The sequence below is a fragment of the Triturus cristatus genome, chromosome 1_1 (assembly GCF_964204655.1).
Source record: "Triturus cristatus chromosome 1_1, aTriCri1.1, whole genome shotgun sequence".
Classification (NCBI taxonomy): Eukaryota; Metazoa; Chordata; class Amphibia; order Caudata; family Salamandridae; genus Triturus; species Triturus cristatus.
This window is the reverse complement of record NC_140579.1, coordinates 397,048,788-397,067,875: the sequence shown is the minus strand read 5'-3', so window position 1 is coordinate 397,067,875 and position 19,088 is coordinate 397,048,788. Positions and strand designations below refer to the sequence as shown.

Here is a 19,088-nt window from a genome sequence, read left to right as displayed (position 1 = left end):
TGTGAATGATAGCAAAGGGTTACCTGTGAAATTTTTGTCTTAGGTACCAGGAAACCAATTGGCATACCGATAACGTTTATCACTGAAAAGGTAGCAGGTGTTCCCTGAGCTTGGTAGAAGGACAAAGTAGAGGTAAGCGCTGCTTTGTTAGCGTATGTTAAAAATCTGTAGTAGGACGGACTGTTCGCTGTTCTCGGGAAAGACAGGTTTCTGTGTGAATGAACTATATTTTCTTGCGTGAAAGTGCGTGAATGAAATAGCATTCGGGTTAATTGCGGAGCTCTGGATTTATTTCTCAGGATCATTGCGTTTCCAACTATGTGTCTTAATCCCGGAGAAAACAGTTAATTGATGCTTGATAGAAGGGTGAAGTAGAGGGATGCGCTACTTTGCCAACGGACGTAATGATTCTGTAGTAGGGCAGAGGTAAGCGCTGCTCTCAGAGAAACAGGATTCTCGTGGGAAAGGTCTTTTGCTATTCTGTGGTTAGCGGATGGAGATGTTTGTACGTTGTAACTAACAAGTATTGTAAAATTGAAACAAAGTCTACCGAGTAGTTTCGTAAAGGAGGGGTAGACTGGAGACAGGAGTCAGGAGCAGGAGCTGCTGCAGCGACTGCTGACGTCTGGAGGACCGCGCTGGGATTGGACAGCTAGTCAGTGACGTAGATGCTCCAGGATTGGTGCGTTAGTGTGAGTCGCGCAGGGATTGGAGGTTGTGACAGTGACGAAGACGCTCCAGGATTGGTGCGTGAGTAAGAGTCACGTTGCTATTGGACTAAAAATCGTACAGTTGCAGAAAAGACTAAAGGGTTCACGAAAGAAAGGAAGATGTATTATCATTCACCCGAGAAAAAGAAAAAATCTTTGTTCAGTAAATTAAGAAATTGGTTTTTGAAAGACAAAGAGATTGTGACTAGGGAAGGACAGTTACTTCCTTCAGCGAAAACCCCCGCATCCTTCATGGTTGCGAAATATGGGTACCATACTTGCATCTGGTTAGACAATTGGGCGAAGTATACAAAGGAAGACGGAGTTTTAGCGTTTCCAGAGGATGGTTCCTTTAATTTGGCAATATTACGGAACTTACGGGAGAGGATGATGAGCTTAGATCCACGACCTAGGCCTACGCAATTTGAGGCGTTGACAGAGTTGGAAGATGAGATGCATGAGCGAGAAAAACAGAGAAATGGCAGTAGGTACCGATACATGTTCGGACGGCCAAATGATCGCGAAACTCACTGTGACCGAATGAGAAGGTGGCGAGACGCAAGTATGACTGAAGGATGGATGTATGACATTACAACGCGTGTCATTACAACGCGTGCAGTTACATCGCATGCGTTACAACGCATGCGATGTTAGAACGCTATGCCATTACAACGCAAGTCTTTACATCGACTTGCACTAGATGGCGTGCTAACATTAGAAAAGTGTAATTTACTATTCCAACTCCAGTCCACGTAACAGTAGGGAAGGTGTTGGGATAGTAAACTACACTATTTGTAATGTTAGCACGCCATCTAGCGCAAGTCGATGTAAAGACTTGCGTTGTAATGGCATTGCGTTGTAACATCGCATGCGTTGTAACGCATGCGATGTAAAAGCTGCGCGTGGTAAAAACCGCGTTGTAATGGCTGTTCCCCCTGAAGGTTAGTTTCCAGTGAGAACTGCAGGGGAAAGTGAGGGAAGAAAATGCCTAGAAAAGAAAAACCATGTAGAAACCCGGAGGTACGGGGCAAACAAAACGGATGACGATGTCTTAGATGATATGTTTTACAAAAGCCCACCTCCGTACAGGCAGGAATCAGAAACGCCAACCACAGATACACCAGTGAGGGAGACTCTGAGAATCATTAAGACAGAAGATGTGACTCCGGAGGTAAAGAGAAGGAATTCTCTTAAGGAACGGGGAAAGGAAAATAGGGTAGAGAGTGAAAATTCCAGGGAACTAGCAAAAACCACATTAGAACTGACAGAGAAAATAAGAGAATTGACGAAAAATCTAGAAGCAGTTACCGTCCCTGTGACCATAGGTCCTGTTATGCCTATTTTTGAGAAGCAGAAAGACAGTGAGCACGGACTAACAGTCCCGTATGTGAACAATAGACAGGCAGAACAGCCCCTGATGAGAGCAAAAGAGAATTCCTGGAGACATACTATGAGTGAAGGTGAATTACATGTGTCAAATAACCCATTCTATTGTCCTGATACTGTAGAGAGAAGCAGAATTATAGGAGGATCAATATTAGAACCACAGAGACTGACAGAACCAGGAAATGTAGAAAAATCAGTGGGTATAACTACCGACGAATTGAGCGAATGGCTGAAGGGCTTGCAGGGTAAAGAGAAAGAATCCCATACCATTGATGTGGCAAAATTACGGATGGTGTTAGAAGAATTGATAGTAGGGACTATCCCCACAGAAAAGCTGAAAAATTACCAAGATGAGGAACTATTGTTTTTGTGCAAAAGTGTCACCTGGAGAGCAAAGAATTTACATGACAGACTGGCAGAAATAGCAAGTGAAATGGGAATTGACATGGACAAAGTAAAAGCTTTACAGAAGCCCTACCGAGTGGATTTCACAGAGAAAGATATTGAGAATCTGAACACTGCAGGACGAATAGGACAGATTAGGGACATAATCACAGTGCTGAGGAAATGGGGAGATGTGGACAAATGGAAAAGCAGGTGGTATAGGAAGCGGGATGACACCTCAGACAGAACATTTCCAGCGTTTCCTGTGAGAGAAAAGGAGAAGGTGGTGACAGAGTTCCCTATGAGAGAGATTCCAGGAGGGGGATATGTGCATGTCCCATGGACCAGACAGTACATTTTGTCATTTACAAATGACTTGCCTCGATTACGGGAAAAGCCGGTCGAGTGGTACCGACAGGTAGACAGATTTGGTAAATTGTCAAAAGTGCTGTGGATTGATCTGAATAGTCTGTTTGATATAATAGTGCCAGCAGACTTGTGGGCAGAATGCAAGATAGTCATAGATTGGCCGACTAATGAGTACCCGAGAGATCCCAATACAGGAGCCCCAGAGGTAATGAAGAAATATGAACAGGTCATGGTGTTCTTGAAAAACAAAGTGCCTCCAAAAGAAACAGACTGGGTTAAAATAGATCGAACACATCAAGAAGCGAAAGAGTCAGTTCACGCATACTATGAGAGGCTAATTTTAGCTTTCAAACAGTTCAGCGGGGATGACAGTCTGGGAGAGAAGGACCAGAGTCATTTTGTGTACAGCTTTGTGTATGGTCTGCGTCCCGAAATTGGGGACATGATTAAGCAGCATACTGAGGACTGACAGAGCAAGAAAATAGATGAGATCCTAAGGCATGCTAAATACTTTAGTGATGAGATTGAGGCAAAGCAGCGAAAACTAAAAGGAAAGGCAATGTGGGCTCAAGTGAAAGTTGCAGAGAGACAGGAAGCTCAGCTGGTTGAACAAGCTAATAATCCAGGCATTAAACCAAGATTTGGCCCAGGAAAAGGGAAGGGAAATATAGAAGAAGCTAAAAAGAAGTTTCCATGCCACAATTGCGGAAGGTTAGGGCACTGGAAATCCGAGTGTAAATATCCACCAGGTACTAATAATGAAAATCCATCATTGAATCCACAGGTGCAGTGTGATGGGAGTGGCCCACCGCCGCAACAGCAGAAGGCTGTTAATCCATAGAATCAGGTGCCAAAACCGCCCTTACCGCAGAGCCGAAACACCCAGAGATATAGTAAGGAGACGGGATTCTACAATGAAGAACAGGTAAACAAGCCGCAACGCGCGAACGCTGTATCACAATATTGGCTGCAAAATGACGAGAGTGAGTCATAAGAGATTTATTGACGGTGCCGAAAAGAGGAAGCAGGGTGCGTACTTGGCGCATCTCTAGAAATAGATCAGACAGGACCATTTGTGGATGGAAAAGTTAATGATGAAAGCATTACTTTTCTAGTAGACACTGGAGCTACGCGATCTACTGTCAGATCAGCAGACGTGAAAAATCTTCCTCTTTCGGATGAAACAATCCAAGTAGTCAGTGTATCAAATACCCAGATTAGAACGTACCTTACTGAACCGGTAAAGGTCAGAATAGGGAAATTTTCAGACATGCACCGATTTGTAGTGTGTGACACCAGTCCTGTGAATTTGCTAGGTAGAGATTTGTTGTGCAAAATGAATTGCACCATATTCTGTACACCAGACGGAATAGCCTTTGAAACACCAGATGAGGATGTTCTGTATAAAATGACCATAGCTAACAGAGAGAGTAAGGTTACTGGAACCTATGCCATATTCAATCCAGATGAATTACCCCTAGAATTGAAACAGACAGTGAAGGCAGCAGTCTGGGATTTCACTGGAGAAGATGTAGGCCTGATGAGAAATGTAGACCCAGTGAGAATCGCTGTAAAGGAAGGAGCAGTTTACCCAAACATTCCACAATACAGACTGACACCCAAAATAATTGCAGGAGTAACCCCTTTGATTGAGAAAATTATCCAGCAAGGAGTGTTAAGAGAAATATTGAGCAGTCCATGTAACTCGCCTATAATGGGACTGAAAAAGCCGAGTGGGAAGTTCAGGATTGTGCAAGATTTGAGAAAGATCAACAAGATTGTTGTGTCATGTTGTTCCATTGTTCCAAATCCCTCAGTAATTTTGTATCAGATTCCTCATGATGCAGAATGGTACACAGTAATTGATTTGTGTCAAGCTTTCTTTTCCATTCCGTTGCATCCTGACAGCCAGCCGCTTTTTGCATTTCGGTTTGGAGAGCGTATTTTGGCCTGGTGCCGAATCCCACAGGGGTACACAGAGAGCCCCTCCATTTTCAATCAGTTGCTAAAGAAATCTCTGGAAAGTCTTACCATGCCAGAGAATTCAGTTTTGGTCCAATATATTGACGACCTATTGGTGGCGTCAAAGACACGTGAGGCCTGTGAAACAGACAGCATAGCTTTGCTGAATCATTTGGCAGATGGAGGACTGAAGGTATCTCCGACAAAATTGCAATACTGTAAAAAAGAAGTACAATATTTGGGTCATACTATCAAAAAAGGGCTGAGAAAAGTAACCATAGACAGTATCAGAATCATTAGAGGAATGAGAGCTCCAATGACCCAAAGAGAGGTGAGAATGTTCCTAGGAATGGTTGGTTACTGTCGTCAGTGGATAAGTAACTTTTCCCTGATTGCCAAACCATTGGTGAAATTGACAAAAAGTGAGGTTAAAGACCCCCTTGAACTGAACAAAGAAGAACTGGCAGCATTCAGACAGCTGAAGAACAGTCTTTGTGAATCCCCAGCTCTGGGGATGCCAGACTATGAGAAAGAGTTTGAACTATACTGCAGTGAGAGAAACGGATGTGCACTCTCAGTGTTAATACAGAAACATGGAAGGCAAAGGAGACCAGTGGCATATTTCTCGTCAATGTTAGATCCAGTGACGATAGGTCTGCCAGGATGTCTGAAAGCAGTTGCTGCTACATGCCAAAGCCTAGAGCAGAGTGAGGGAATCGTGATGGGGTATCCAGTAAGAGTGTTTGTACCTCACAGTGTGGCGATCCTTTTAACAAGGAGTCGAACACAGTTCATGTCACATAGTCGGATGACTAAGTATGAGAAGGTCATTCTAGGTGCAACCAATGTGAGTCTGGAAAGATGTGTGAATGTGAATCCAGCTACACTTTTGCCTGATGCAGAGAGAGTGGAGGTAAGAGGATGTTGATTATGATTGTCTGGATGTGCTTGACTACTGCACGAAACCTCGACCTGACATAAGAGATCTACCACTGCCAGAAAGTGATTATGTGTTTTTTGTGCATGGATCCTGTCTGAGAACAGATGAAGGAGTGTTGAGCGCAGCATATGCAGTATGCACAGTTTCAGCAGTTATAGAAGCATAACTCTTGAAAGGAGTTAAATCCGCTCAAGTAGCAGAAATAGTGGCATTGACAAAAGCATGCAAAATTGGGAGGAATGTAAGAGTGACTGTGATGACTGATAGCCAGTATGGCTTCGGAGCTGTCCACGACTTTGGCCAATTATGGCTACAAAGAGGTTTCCTGACCTCAAGTGGAACTCCCATAAGGAATGCAGAAGTGGTTGGAGAATTGCTTGAGGCAATACAAATGCCCAAAGAACTGGTTGTGGTAAAATGTGCTGCTCATGGTCAAGGAAGTGATTACATCACTACCGGGAATCGTTTTGCAAGTGACATGGCTCAGTATTGTGCCCGAAACCAATATTCTATCAATCGGTCAAAGGAAAGGGAAATGTCTTCTTGCTCCATAATGTTTACTAACGTTGTGGGAACATGGGATGAAGTGAGGCAGTTGCAGGATGAAGCAGGTGATGAAGAAATGAAGCAGTGGGTAAAAGCAGGTTGTGCACCCAGGGAAAAAGATCATGTGTGGGTCTATCGGGATGGAAGACCAGTAATGCCTGATAGCATGATGTCAACCATGGCACGGATGTATCATGGCCAAGGACATCTGGGAAAGGATGCCATGATAAGGGCTTTTAAGCAGACCTGGTACAATGCAAAATTCAGGTTGATAGCAGAAAGTCTCTGTCAAAGATGCCTGATATGTCAGCAGTACAATCCTGGAAGGAAAACTGTGGTGAGTCTAGGTACCATAGGCTGGGAGGGAGGACCTTTCACCAGAATGCAAGTAGATTTCATTGAAATGCCCCCTTATAATAACAAGCTGAGGTATGTGTTGGTGGTAGTTTGTCTGTTCTCTAGGTGGGTGGAAGCATACTCAACCAGAAGAAATGATGGAATCACAGTGGCCAAGCTCTTGTTGAGGGAATTCATCCCAAGGTACAGGTTCCCAATAACCATAGAATTAGACAGAGGAGGACACTTTTACAATGAGATCATGAAACTGATTTGTGAAGCATTGGGTGTACAACAAAAACTGCATTGTACCTACTGACCAGAGGCTTCTGGTGTGGTCGAGCAAATGAATGGTACCATCAAAAACAGAATAGGGAAGATGTGTTTAGCCACAGGAATGAAATGGCCTGATGTCTTGCCTCTAGCTTTGATGACCATTAGGTCTACTCCAGACAGAACTACAGGTTTAAGTCCCCACGAAATCATCATGGTACGCGCCATGAGACACGTGTTTGTACCAGTAAACAAGCTGATGACTTATAACTGATGACATGATTTTGGATTACTGTAAAGGCCTGGCTGACGCAGTCCATTCTGTGTTTCACCAGGTTGGAGCGGATGCCACCACACTCGAAAAGAAACCAGCCCATGATTTGAGCCCAGGGGACTGGGTGAGAATAAAAGTCCACAGAAGAAGAAATTGCTTGGTTCCGAGGTGGGGAAGGCCAAGGCAAGTCATCTTGACCACAACAACTGCTGTGAACTGTGCAGGATTGAAAAATTGGATACATGCGAGTCACACTTTGAGAGTTCCAAATCCAGCAGATAGCATTGGAAAAGAATATTTCGATGAATCAGAATCAAGTGATGAGTCAGGCAATGAGAATATAAAGTCAAAAGAAAAAAATCCTGATAGGGGGGAAAATGAGCCAAGACTAGTCCAGACTCGAAGAGAAGAAATTCTGAGGAAAAGATTGCAGATTTCAGATGGTTCAGATTCTGGAAGTGAACAAAACGCCAGTGGTGAGCACAGAAAGAAGAAAAGAAAAGAAAAGAATGTCCAGTCAGAAGTAACATTTACACCAAATGAGAGAGTAGAAGAAGTTCCACCTGAGAAAATATTGGAAGGAGAAGAAGGGACAGTCACAGAGAGAGAGGGACAGATTGCGGAAAAACCCCGAGGAGGTGTAGGGAACTGCAACACCCAGCTAGGTGAAGGGACAAGTAGTCAGCAGGAAAATTGCGTGCCGGAGACCCGAGGAGGGACAGAAGTAGGGCCAACACAAGAGGTGGAAAAAGAGACTGTTGAAAAGGCAAAACCAAAACGAGACAGAATCTGAAGACAGTGAAACTGAAATACCAGAGGGTCGAGTTCTAAGAAAGAGAACTTGGATTGAGGAAAAAAACAGTAAAGACGGCAAAACAAGAAGGAATGCTAAAGGAGATCTTTGGCCAAACAAAATTAAGAGACTGAGATATCGATTGACACGAGTCAAACCCTCAGAAGCTGAACAAGTGAATGAAGTAACAAGTCAGCAAAAAGAGAAAGAGGAAGAGACAGAAGTGTCAGAAGCGAACAAACGATCAAGTAAACCAAACCAGAAGTATAAGTCACCTGAATGGACGTAAGTGGCACTGCCTGAACAAGGAAAAGAGGTAGATAGTCAAGGAAATCCAGAGGAGACTTTACTGAGAGTGGTAAAGGAAGAAGAAACAGAGGAAATCCTGAGAGTTATCTTATCCGATATCGGAGAAGAAGCGGAAGATCAGGAAATTTTGTATGTGAACGACGAGAAAGAAGTGAAAAACGATGAGAGGCCAAGTTGAGTAATTTCAAACAGGTCCTTGTAGAAATATAAAGGATTGAATAAAAAATTGAAGTATTTGGATCACCTGATGAGGTCTTAGCTCTTGTAGGAAAGCTACAAGAGGCGGAGTAGAAGAGGCTAAGTAAAAAGACACGGTTAATTTTAACAAGATGGCTAACATAGATGATAACAAGAGTAGATGTACCTTTATGAGAAGATGGTGCAAGACATGTTGTTGTTGTACAGGACTATTAATGCTTCTTTGGAGTGTACTCGCTCTTTTGATCTCTTTCAAAGTAACTTTAGATACACTAGAGGGACATACAGAGAATATGACTAACATAGTGAAAAGTTCACAAAAGGTTGTTCCATTTAGAACAAACACTGAGCATATGCACAAGGATAGGTCAATAACTGATTTTTCTAGCAATGTTTTTTCAAAATCATTGTATGAATATGTAAAAACAATGGACGTAAGGGATTGCTACGTATGTATGCAATTACCTGCCTCTGTTTCAGAAGGGGTGACTTATCATCACCTCCCAGCAATTTATGGAATAACATGTAGCGTTTTAACTAGTATATTTTACCAAGTAGGGAAACTAGAGTATAATCTGTCTAATATAGATAACATTCTTGGACAATTGCCCATGAATAATGAATGATATCCAGCTAAAGCTGCTAATGTATTAGGTGAGATTTTTATAGAAACTAAAGAACTAACTTTAGATTATATTTTTAGGAACAATTTAACTTGCAGTTTGAAGACAGAAGAGAAAACATTTTTGGATATGGTTGAGGAGAGGAGATTGAAAATACACAAGAATGCAGAAGGACATAAAGAAGGGGAAAACATTTGGGAAATAGATGGGAAAAAGGAGACAAAGGGTGATGCTAGACCAACAATAGCTATAGATTCACCACAGAAGGGCAAATTATGCATTATGAGAGAAAGATCCCAATATGATTATTATTATTATATAGGGACAAGTGAGTGTCATGATACATATTTTATTGCATCTGGATGGGGATTTAGAGGTGGAGAAGACCCAGTTTTCCCTGGACTGTACTATATTTGTGGGAACAAGGCTTACTACAGGTTGCCCGACCATTGGTATGGCACATGTTATGTTGGCCTGGTCTTTCCAAAGATCTTTCACATGGATAGAGTAGAAAATAGTGGACCAAATAACCTACGAATGCGTAGCAGAAGAGAAACCTCGTTAGAAATTGTAGGTGATATTTTTGGAGCCTTGATACCAGCAGTGGGAATATCTTTCAATGCAAATAATATTCGGAAATTGTCAACCATAGTGGATCGCTTGTCAACAAGCACCGCTGGAGGATTCCTTTTGGTAAACACTGAACTGGTTGCCATGCGTGCTATGATTTTGCAAAATCGACTTGCCCTTGATATCTTATTGGCAAAAGAGGGTGGAGTCTGTGGAATGCTGAAAGTTCAACATTGTTGCACTTACATTCCTGATGAAAGCAGAGATCTAAAAGTATATATTAAGAACATTACAGAATTGCATGATGAAATAAAACCACTGGAGGTTGAAAGTATCTGGACTAGAATTAGTAATAAGATGGCTGCTATTAAAGCTTTCTTAGGTAAATTAGGTAGTACTATAATAGGGAAAATATTATTTCCATTAACATGTGTGATTTTCGTATTATTAATACTTAGATTAGGCTGTATGTGTTGTAGACATAGAAGAAATAAAAAGAAAGTTAAACGAGAAATTTACAAAAAGAAGGAAAAGAAACCAGAAAGAGATCTTAATGAAATAGAATTAGAAGAATGGAAGGAGAGTATGTATGACAAAACTAAAAGAGAAGATGAAAAGGAAACAGAATTCTAATTGAGCAAGAAAACATTTCAAATTTCCGTAAAAGGGGAAATAAATTGATTTTTTGGGTTTGTTTGCGGTGATAAAATCACCAAAGGGGGGATTGATGGAGCAGGTAAAATGTTTTCTTTTTATATACCCAATCCATTTATAGAAGTCTATATTAAAATGATTAATAATTAATTCTATTAATTAATTGATTGATGTGATGAAACTAAATCAACCTTATTAACCAAGAGAATACACGTGGGAATGCATTTGCATGGTTAAAATTAATAAGTAAACAAGTTTGTATGCATATTAAAACGATAAGTGTGGCTTAGGCAGTGTTAATGTGTTTTGCGCTTAAATAAACCAGCATTAACGGCTTTGAATATTGCATATGGCTAGATAAATGCATACACATAAGGGTATTAGCAAGGGAATAACACTGTTTTAATCATTTCTATGTATTAATTACGATTTTGTGTTTCTTTGCTTAAAGTTGACTATTCTGGCCTACCAAAAGATAGCCGCCGACTGAAACCTAACTAAATTACATGACTTCATCATTTTGAACAAAGGAGAAAGGCGCCTGCACTGACTTCGTTCGTGTCCCTTGTGTGACCTGTCAGACCATGCCCATGAAGACTACCCTGGGCGAGGTGCCAATGTCCCTGAACCTGAAGCAAATGTTGCAAGTTGCAAATGAACTATCGAACTCAACCGGTTACCAACGAACTGATACAATTTGTACCTGGGAACAGTCTTTCCCACCCATCTACTGTGAAACTTCTTCCACATGAGAAAATTTGAAAATGTTTCCTAATGTATTGATGCATTTGAAATCAGCCAATCATTTGCCTGGGAATTGAGAAAATTTTACTGTTATATGTAAATTTTAGTATAAATATTAGTCGCCTAGAGAGGGAAGGGGCTACACACTCTATGCTGCTGCTCTTTGCTAGAGACCACTATTGACGGAGAATCGATGATCAGAGATCCTTATGCTGACAGGAGAGGACGGAGACTTTAGAACTCTGATGAACTTTCTGAGGACCAGTTCTGACTTAGAAAACGACAATTAGCCAGAATAGGTAAATATGACAATAGATAATATTGCATTATTAGGATTTAACCTGCATTTTAATTAGATAAAGAAAATCATTATTTGAAGAACTGTGTCGGGTGATTATTTCTTTGAAATGTTTATTGATTAATTCGAGAGTTAAACGCGTCATCAAATTATACAACAACTAAATGATCTAATTGACCTCCGGATGGAGGAACTGTTAGGGTAATTCAGTAGAAGGGTTTCTTCTATCCAAGCGAACAGCTGTAGTTCGGGATTTGATATCCCTCTGTCGGCACGGATAGTTTGAGAGAATGAATGTTGGTGTTATGGGCCCCACCAGCGTGTGATGTGTGTATGTGCGTGTGACTGAGAAATCATTCCGTCCGTGGAAGCAGGGGGAGATTTAGTGATCCGAACTGCACCAGTTTCACCCACAAAGCCTTGCACACCACCACCCCTCACTATCTGGCTAAAAAACTCAAAACCTCAGGAGGCTCTAGCCCTTCATGCAATGCGGAAAAGTTACTGCTTGAACCTCCAACCTTCAAAAGGGAAAAATGTATGGCTTAATCCTTCTCTGGTAATGCGGCCAGAATTTGGATCTCACCTCGTCCATCCCTCCGAACCACCGCCTCTTTATGGGCTTACTGAAAACAGATCTTAAAACTCTTCTCCTCCAACGGCACTTCCTGGAATAATTCAACCCATTTCTTGACGCTTACTGCCATTTGGCTCTCAGGTGAAGTTAACTTTGCAAACATGTATTTTATATCTATTTTAATCTAACAATGGCACCTTTTAGTTTTACAATGTAGATATGCAACTTGTTATCGTTGTATCTGTATATATGTAACTTGTTAGTGTGTTTAGTCTATCTTCTGTACGTTTTGTAACTTATATAATGTATAACATACATATATTCAACTTGTTAGCATTGTAACTGTATATATGTAACTTGTTAGCGTGTTTATCTTGTGTACCTTTTGTAATTTACCTGGTTCTTTTTTTAAAATTTATTTTTTATTAAGCATTTCCAGAATAAACAGACAATAGAAAACAATAATAAGCCAGCAGTAAGAAAAACATAATAATAAAATACATCCATCCAGATATCATGAACTAATCTATAAGCTTGGTCCAATAAGCCATAAAAAAACCAAGGATACAAAGAAAAGAACAGAAATAAGTAAATAACTAAATAAAGAAAAGAAAAAAAGAAAAACATGTATTAATACATACATCCGATCATAAAGACATAATTCATCTATCACTAGCCATTGTGTTGTTAATTGCTTTCTTGTGAGCCCCTTATGCTTCTGGTCCAGGTGGTAATACAAGACCAAGCCCTCTGACCCAGAATTCTAGCCCGTCTGCCCCTGCACGGATAGATAGCCTTTTCTTGATTATAAATTCCCAGGAGTCTGGCAAGCCACATCTGGAAAGTTGGTGGTTCAACATCTTTCCATCTCGCCGCCAGAATTATTCTATATACTGCTGTCGCCAAGAATAAACAAAATTTCTCCTCTGGGTTTGACCCCAGTGAGTCATCATAGCCAAGAACTAGCAGTGTAGGGGATATTTCCACTCTATGACCAAATACCTCCTCCCAATACCGTGATAAACCTTGTTTTAATAAGTTTAATTTGGTGCAATCATAGAACATATGTATCAGGGTAGCTGGCCCTTGCCCACACCTAGGACAATGATTATCTGACCTTTTGCCCCATGTAAACAATTTAGCTGGTGTATAATATAAATTAAAAATTGTTTTATAAAGTTGTGCTTTTAGGCTGGATGACAAAAGTATTTTAGAAGTTAAAGAAAGACTAGTATAAAGGTCAACATTGGGGTTATCTAGCTTCCTAGCCCAAGTAGATTCAGTTTTTTCAAGATCATCTGGAATTTTATCAAGGAGTAGGCTATACAAATTCCTAATTCTAATGGATTTCCTAGTTATAATATCTAGGAGTGGGATTTTAATAAGCTTTATCTCGGGAGTATTTAACATAAGAATGCTTTTAATCTGTGCAAATTTAAAATACTGATTGCCAGGAATGTCAAATACGCTCTGTAACGCTGAAAAATGAAAATCTTGTTCCCCCCCTGAGAAATCTCCTATTGTTATTACACCCATTCTTTCCCATTTCTTTCCCATATCATCATTAATCTGGGGCGATAATAACGATGAGTGCCACAAGGGTGTATATCTATTGAATTTTGGAATTACCATAAATCTAGAGACTTGCTTCCATATTGTCCATGCTCCCCAATTACCTTAAACTTAACTTTTATAGTAGCTAGGCTCCAGTTGTTTTAGCAGGAGCCCTGGAGCTTTCTTCCCGATAGAGAGTTCATAAATAGAAGGGATTTTTTGTCTTTGCTCTATTCTATAACTATTCCCAATAATAAATAGAGTAGACATTTGGTGAAGAAGGGCCGCCCAATAATATAAAGTAATATTAGGGACTGCTAAGCCGCCCCTATCCTGTGGTAAAGCCAAATATTGCATTGCTCTTCTAACTTTCCCATATTGCCATATAAAATTAGAGAGCATTGATTCCAATTTTTTTAAAACACTATCCTCTAGAGCAAGAGGTATCGATCGAAATAAATACAGAATCTTTGGGAGCATTGTCATTTTTACAAAGTTACCTCTCCCTATGATTGATAAATGTAAACCATTAACTCTCCTTAAATCATCCCCAATAGATTTCATCAAGGGCTCATAATGGCATCTATTAATTTCCTCTATGTTAGAACTTATGGACACTCCCAAATAGGTAGCAGTATTTGCTTTTCTTGAATCATTGAAACAGATATTATCAGTACATAAAACAACTGTTTTTCCTTCGTTCAGAGCATATCCGGAGAAAAGCCCGTAACTCTCTGCAATTTTAATTATTTCTACTAAAGCCTCGGCTGGATTTGAGGTTAATACCGGCACATCATCGGCATATGCCAATACTTTGGTCTTGAAACCCTCCGTAACTATTGGTTTGATATTCTGATTTTCTAATAATTTAACCAGTAGAGGATTAATGTAGAGAGCAAACAAAATCGGTGAGCAGGGACAGCCCTGCCTTGTCCCTCTTGATACCTTTATAACATTAGATTCTTTACCCATAAGTTGCAATCGGGCCCTGGGTAGACGATACATAGCTCTAACTGCTTTAATAAATTGGGGCCCAAATTTATTTAATTCGAGAATCTCCCATAAATATTACCAGGACACCCGATCAAAGGCTTTCTCGGCATCAAGGAGGATCACGGCCATCCGGCCCCCCGTCCCGGACATGATATCAAAGAGAGTGATAACTCTACGGATGTGATCAGTGGTGCCTTTGCCCGGAATGAAACCATGTTGCCAGGGGGAGACTAGTTGTGCTATGACCCTCCCGAGCCGATTAGCCAAGATTTTTGAGTATAATTTAGAATCAGAATTAATCAGGGAGATTGGACGATAAGACGAAGGATTATCTACAGGCTTACCCTTCTTGGGAAATATTATTATATCGGTTTCATTCCATGACTCCGGAGAGATCCCATTGTATTGCTCTCCCCTAAACAGATCTAATAAGAGGGGCATAATTGTTGTTCCCAGGATTTTATAAAGTTCTAGCGGAATTTTATCAGGTCCTGAGGCCAGCCCTACCAGGGCTAGATGGATTTCCTCTAATGTTATTTCTTTTTCTAATTCATCTCTCGTTAACTGATCCAACCCCCCTTCGAATTCAGTGCCTGTAGTCAACTCTAATAGGGCCTGCCTTACTTCTACAGAACTTTTCCTAATATCGTCTTGATATAAGGTTTGATAATACCTTTGAAAGCAATCAATAATATCCTCTGGATCTGTATATTCTTGTCCATCAATTTTAATAGAGGGTATTGCATTTAAAGAAATCTTCTGTCTAGTACGTAGAGCTAATCTTTTACCTACCAACTCTCCATTTTCATAAGACCCATTTCGATGTGATTGAAACGCTTCTGCGGACCTTTGAGTTAACCAGCTATTTAGTGCTGTTTTTAAAACTAATATTTGATATTGTATGTGAACCACATCTTGTCCCTGAGTTATAGCAAGAATATGCTCTTCTTCCACTATAGCAAGTTCACGTAAAATTTGCTGATTCTTATCTTTCTGCTCCTTCCTTGTTCTAACGACATAGCTAATAGTTTCACCTCTAAGGGTGGCCTTAAAACAGTCCCAAACAGCCCCCCTACTTGCACTAAAACGATTCGTGTCGAAATAATTCTGTGTCCGTTCCTTAATAAATCCGATATAATCTTTGTTAACAAGAAGCTTTCTATCAAACGTCCACCTGGTCCGGTGTTTTTTAAAATGGACTACTATAATTTCTAAGATCAGAGGGTTATGATCTGATATGAGTTTAGGAAGTTTCGTTATCACAGCCTCTGCTAATAGGTCTCTTGTTCCGAAGAAATAATCAATCCTGACAAATTTATTGTGTGGGCAGGAAAAATGTGTAGCCCGAGTCCGGAGAATTATTTAATTCCCAAATATCCACCAGACCGTGGATACTTCTAAGATGGTTTAAGGCCCTATAGACTCGGGGTTTCCGACTAGAGTATCCAGATATTTAAATCTTCACAGAAAATTATGGGGTTTGGCCAGGTGGCGAGTTCTATTTCCAGGTCCTCAAATATTCGTGGGTCAGCCTGGTTTGAGCCATATACAGAGCATATCGTGATCCCTGACATAAGTTCTACTATGACCCATCTCCCCAGAGTGTCAGTTGCTTTGCGCTTAGCTAGCCCTAATGATAATTTAGCGAGAATTGCTACTCCACGAATATTAGAAGTCTGAGTTGTACAGGCCAAAATATTGTACCCCCCAACCTTTAATAGCTCTCTTTCTTCCCACGGAATGTGGGTCTCTTGCAAACAGACTATATCCATAGAGTTTAGCCTAATAATTTCAGCACAATGATTCCGCTTAACCCTATCATTCAGCCCTGCCACATTCCAAGAACAAAGCTTTATCTTCCCCATTGAATTTTTGTACAAAGTAACCAAGGCCAGCATATAACCTGTCTTCTGCCCTTATATCTCTCAACAATAAAACTAACCTTTTTTTCATTAATCACAATTATCTGCTTATTTTTTTCACTTCTAATTCCGGAAATGCTTTTTTTTTTTAACTTAATTCCCCTCCCCCCCTCTTCCCTTCGCTCTCCCCCCTCCCACCCCCCCAACATTCCCACCTCCCCGCTTGAGGCATACCGACTCAGCATTGAGTCAGTTTTCGTGATGAAAATGCAACACAAAGACCTGAGCTCTAGAATTAGAGAATTCAAATACTACTATTCTCTAGATGCTGCTTAATGGATTCAACTACCAGGAGTTATTTTTCAAAAGCTGTGTTTTTGTTTATGTATATTTATTTTTTATTTTTTATTTATTATTCTTTCTGCCCGCCATACCTTATATCATATTCCTTATATTCCTTACTTCCCACTAAGCAAATGTGCAAGAATTACCCAGTTTTTATATTCACTTTACTCAATCCTCTATGATAATTATACTTTCCAGCTAAACTGAACTGCTTTAACCAGTAAAAGTATCAAGATACTCTCCAGCCTTTATCTCGGACAGAAACATTTTTGTTTGCCCTCCCCAGATTACTTTAAACCGAGCTGGATTATTTAAATAAGCCTGTGCTTTTTTATCTTGGAATGGTTTAATCAGCTGGCGCAGCCTCCACCGCCTTTCGACGGTGGAGTGACAGAAATCTGGACGAACGAAATACGTTATTCCGTTCCTAGATCTCTTAGACTCAGGTCTTGCCTTATCAAAAACGGCTTGATGCAATAAAAAATGTCCAAAGTATACCAAAATAGCACGAGGGAAGGAACCAGCCTTTTCTGGCTGTTTTTGAACAAAAGGGACCCGGTAAGCGCGTTGCACTTCCCGTGCCCAGTCTCAATCTGTGAGCTCTGGCAGAGAGTCTTGAAATAGCTTCACAATGTATGAACGGGCATCTCCAGCCTCAACCCCTTCGGGAATACCCAAAACCCGTAGGTTGTTCCTCCGCTGGTAATTTTCAAACTCCTCCAGCTACCATTTAACATCAACCAGCTGTGCATCATGGGAGTCCACTCGTAATTGATACTGAGCCATCTCAGATTCATTAGAGACAATCCTAGATTCCACATCGGTCAGCCGGTCCCCGAATGAGCTGCATGTCTTAGTCAGCTTGCGAACCATGCCTTGTACCTTGCGCATAGCGGCTTGAGCCTTGCGCCCATCTTGGCGAGTCTCATCCCGATGTAGTGAGATGGCCTGAAAAATAGATTCAAGCGTTGTGGTGGATGGCTCTGAGAGGTTGGGTCTAATCGAGTCAGAAGGTAAGGGATTTAACAGTTGGTTTGTGGGGGTATAATCCCAAGCCAGCTCTTTGGACCCCTCTTTAAGCCCCTCCTTTTCTTCTTCCTTTTGCCTAATACGGTTCTTAATTTAGCGCCAGGGTCGACGCCTGGATCAGTAACGCTCTCATCCGAAGTAGATATAGATGAGATATCCTCTGACCACTCACCTCCATCAGATAGAGAGAAAAAATCACTAGGTTCTTTCTCAGGCTCAGCATCTCCCATATTAGTTTGGCTAAATTCGAAAATAGCATGAGATTGTAGTTGCTGTTGGAGTTGGGGTTGAGGGACGACAGGGGGCACTAAGCCAGATTGTTGTATTAAAGGTAACATTGGCGTTAAGCTCCCTCCCTCCGTTCCCCTGGATATACTATGCCCATCTGTAAAGCCTGCAATCTGTTCACTACCAGCTGGACCTGGCAAAGTCAAAGTTTCATAAGAGGGGGGAAACCTAAACATACCGGCATTTTCAGCGCATTGCTCCAGATTAAGAGCGCCCTCTGCATCAGCTTCCGCTCCCTCGTGTACCTCAGGTGCGGGTTCCAATATTCCGGGTGCGGGATCCGATGTGGCAGCGATTGCTATCGAGTTGTTGCAGGGGGCCAGGGCACTCGCAATCAAAGCGGCCCGCTGGGCGCTCGCTCGACAGCTCGCCTTACTCTTCCCGTCCTGACCCGGAACCACTTTTCCGGCCGGTCCTCGCAGGAAGTCAATCACAGAAGGGCCGAACTGACGTCCTCTCTGTGTTGCCCCACTTCCTCCTCCTCTGCAGCGTCTCGGGGTCAAGGCGGATGCTCCAAACCCCCCCTCGATCGGGATTCTTTTCTTGACCTGCGTCCGCCTGCTCGGAGGTTTCCATCAGCGCCGTAGCCCTAGCCGCCTTCGCTTTGGTTGTCTTGGCTGTCTTTGGAGCCATTGCTCTGCTCTCGGCAGTAAGGATTAAGCACTCCGCCTCATCCGCCCTGCCGGATCCACCAGCAGCTTTGCACGACAGGTAGGAATCCCCCAGTCGGCCACAATCTGCTTTACAAATTGTTCTATCCAAATATCGAAGCACAGCCAGACCAATAACTGTACCCAGTAAATATATATATCCTCTGGTTGGTCTTAACTCCTTCTCGCAGGTAGCACAGGATTCAGCATTCATTCTGCTTACTACAGCATCCTTAATTTCGTTTTACTAGAGCTCGCCTGGCTCTGTGTGCACAGCAGTCTCAAGCGACCGCCATCTTGCCTCGTAATTTACCTGGTTCTTTTGAAAAGCGCACTGACATCTTTGGGTAAAGTTCGAACTATATAAGATTGCATTAATTTTTTTTTTTTTTTTTAAACACAGCCACTTGTGGAAATGAGA

General features: G+C 41.5%; 1 protein-coding gene across 4 annotated transcripts in view; it reads right to left on the bottom strand.

Moving 5' to 3' along the window:
• Positions 1 to 18,423, bottom strand: part of LOC146870300 (stAR-related lipid transfer protein 3-like) — a 545,134-nt gene extending 526,711 nt beyond the window's left edge. For 2 of the 4 annotated variants that reach the window (XM_085636648.1, XM_085636665.1), the window contains exon 1: positions 18,196 to 18,421. The gene's annotated coding sequence lies outside the window, so the exon portion shown is untranslated. Of the gene's footprint in view, positions 1 to 18,195 lie in introns of all 4 variants that reach the window. The other 2 variants (XM_085636658.1, XM_085636662.1) reach the window with 2 other exon arrangements.
• Positions 18,424 to 19,088: the final 665 nt, after the last annotated feature.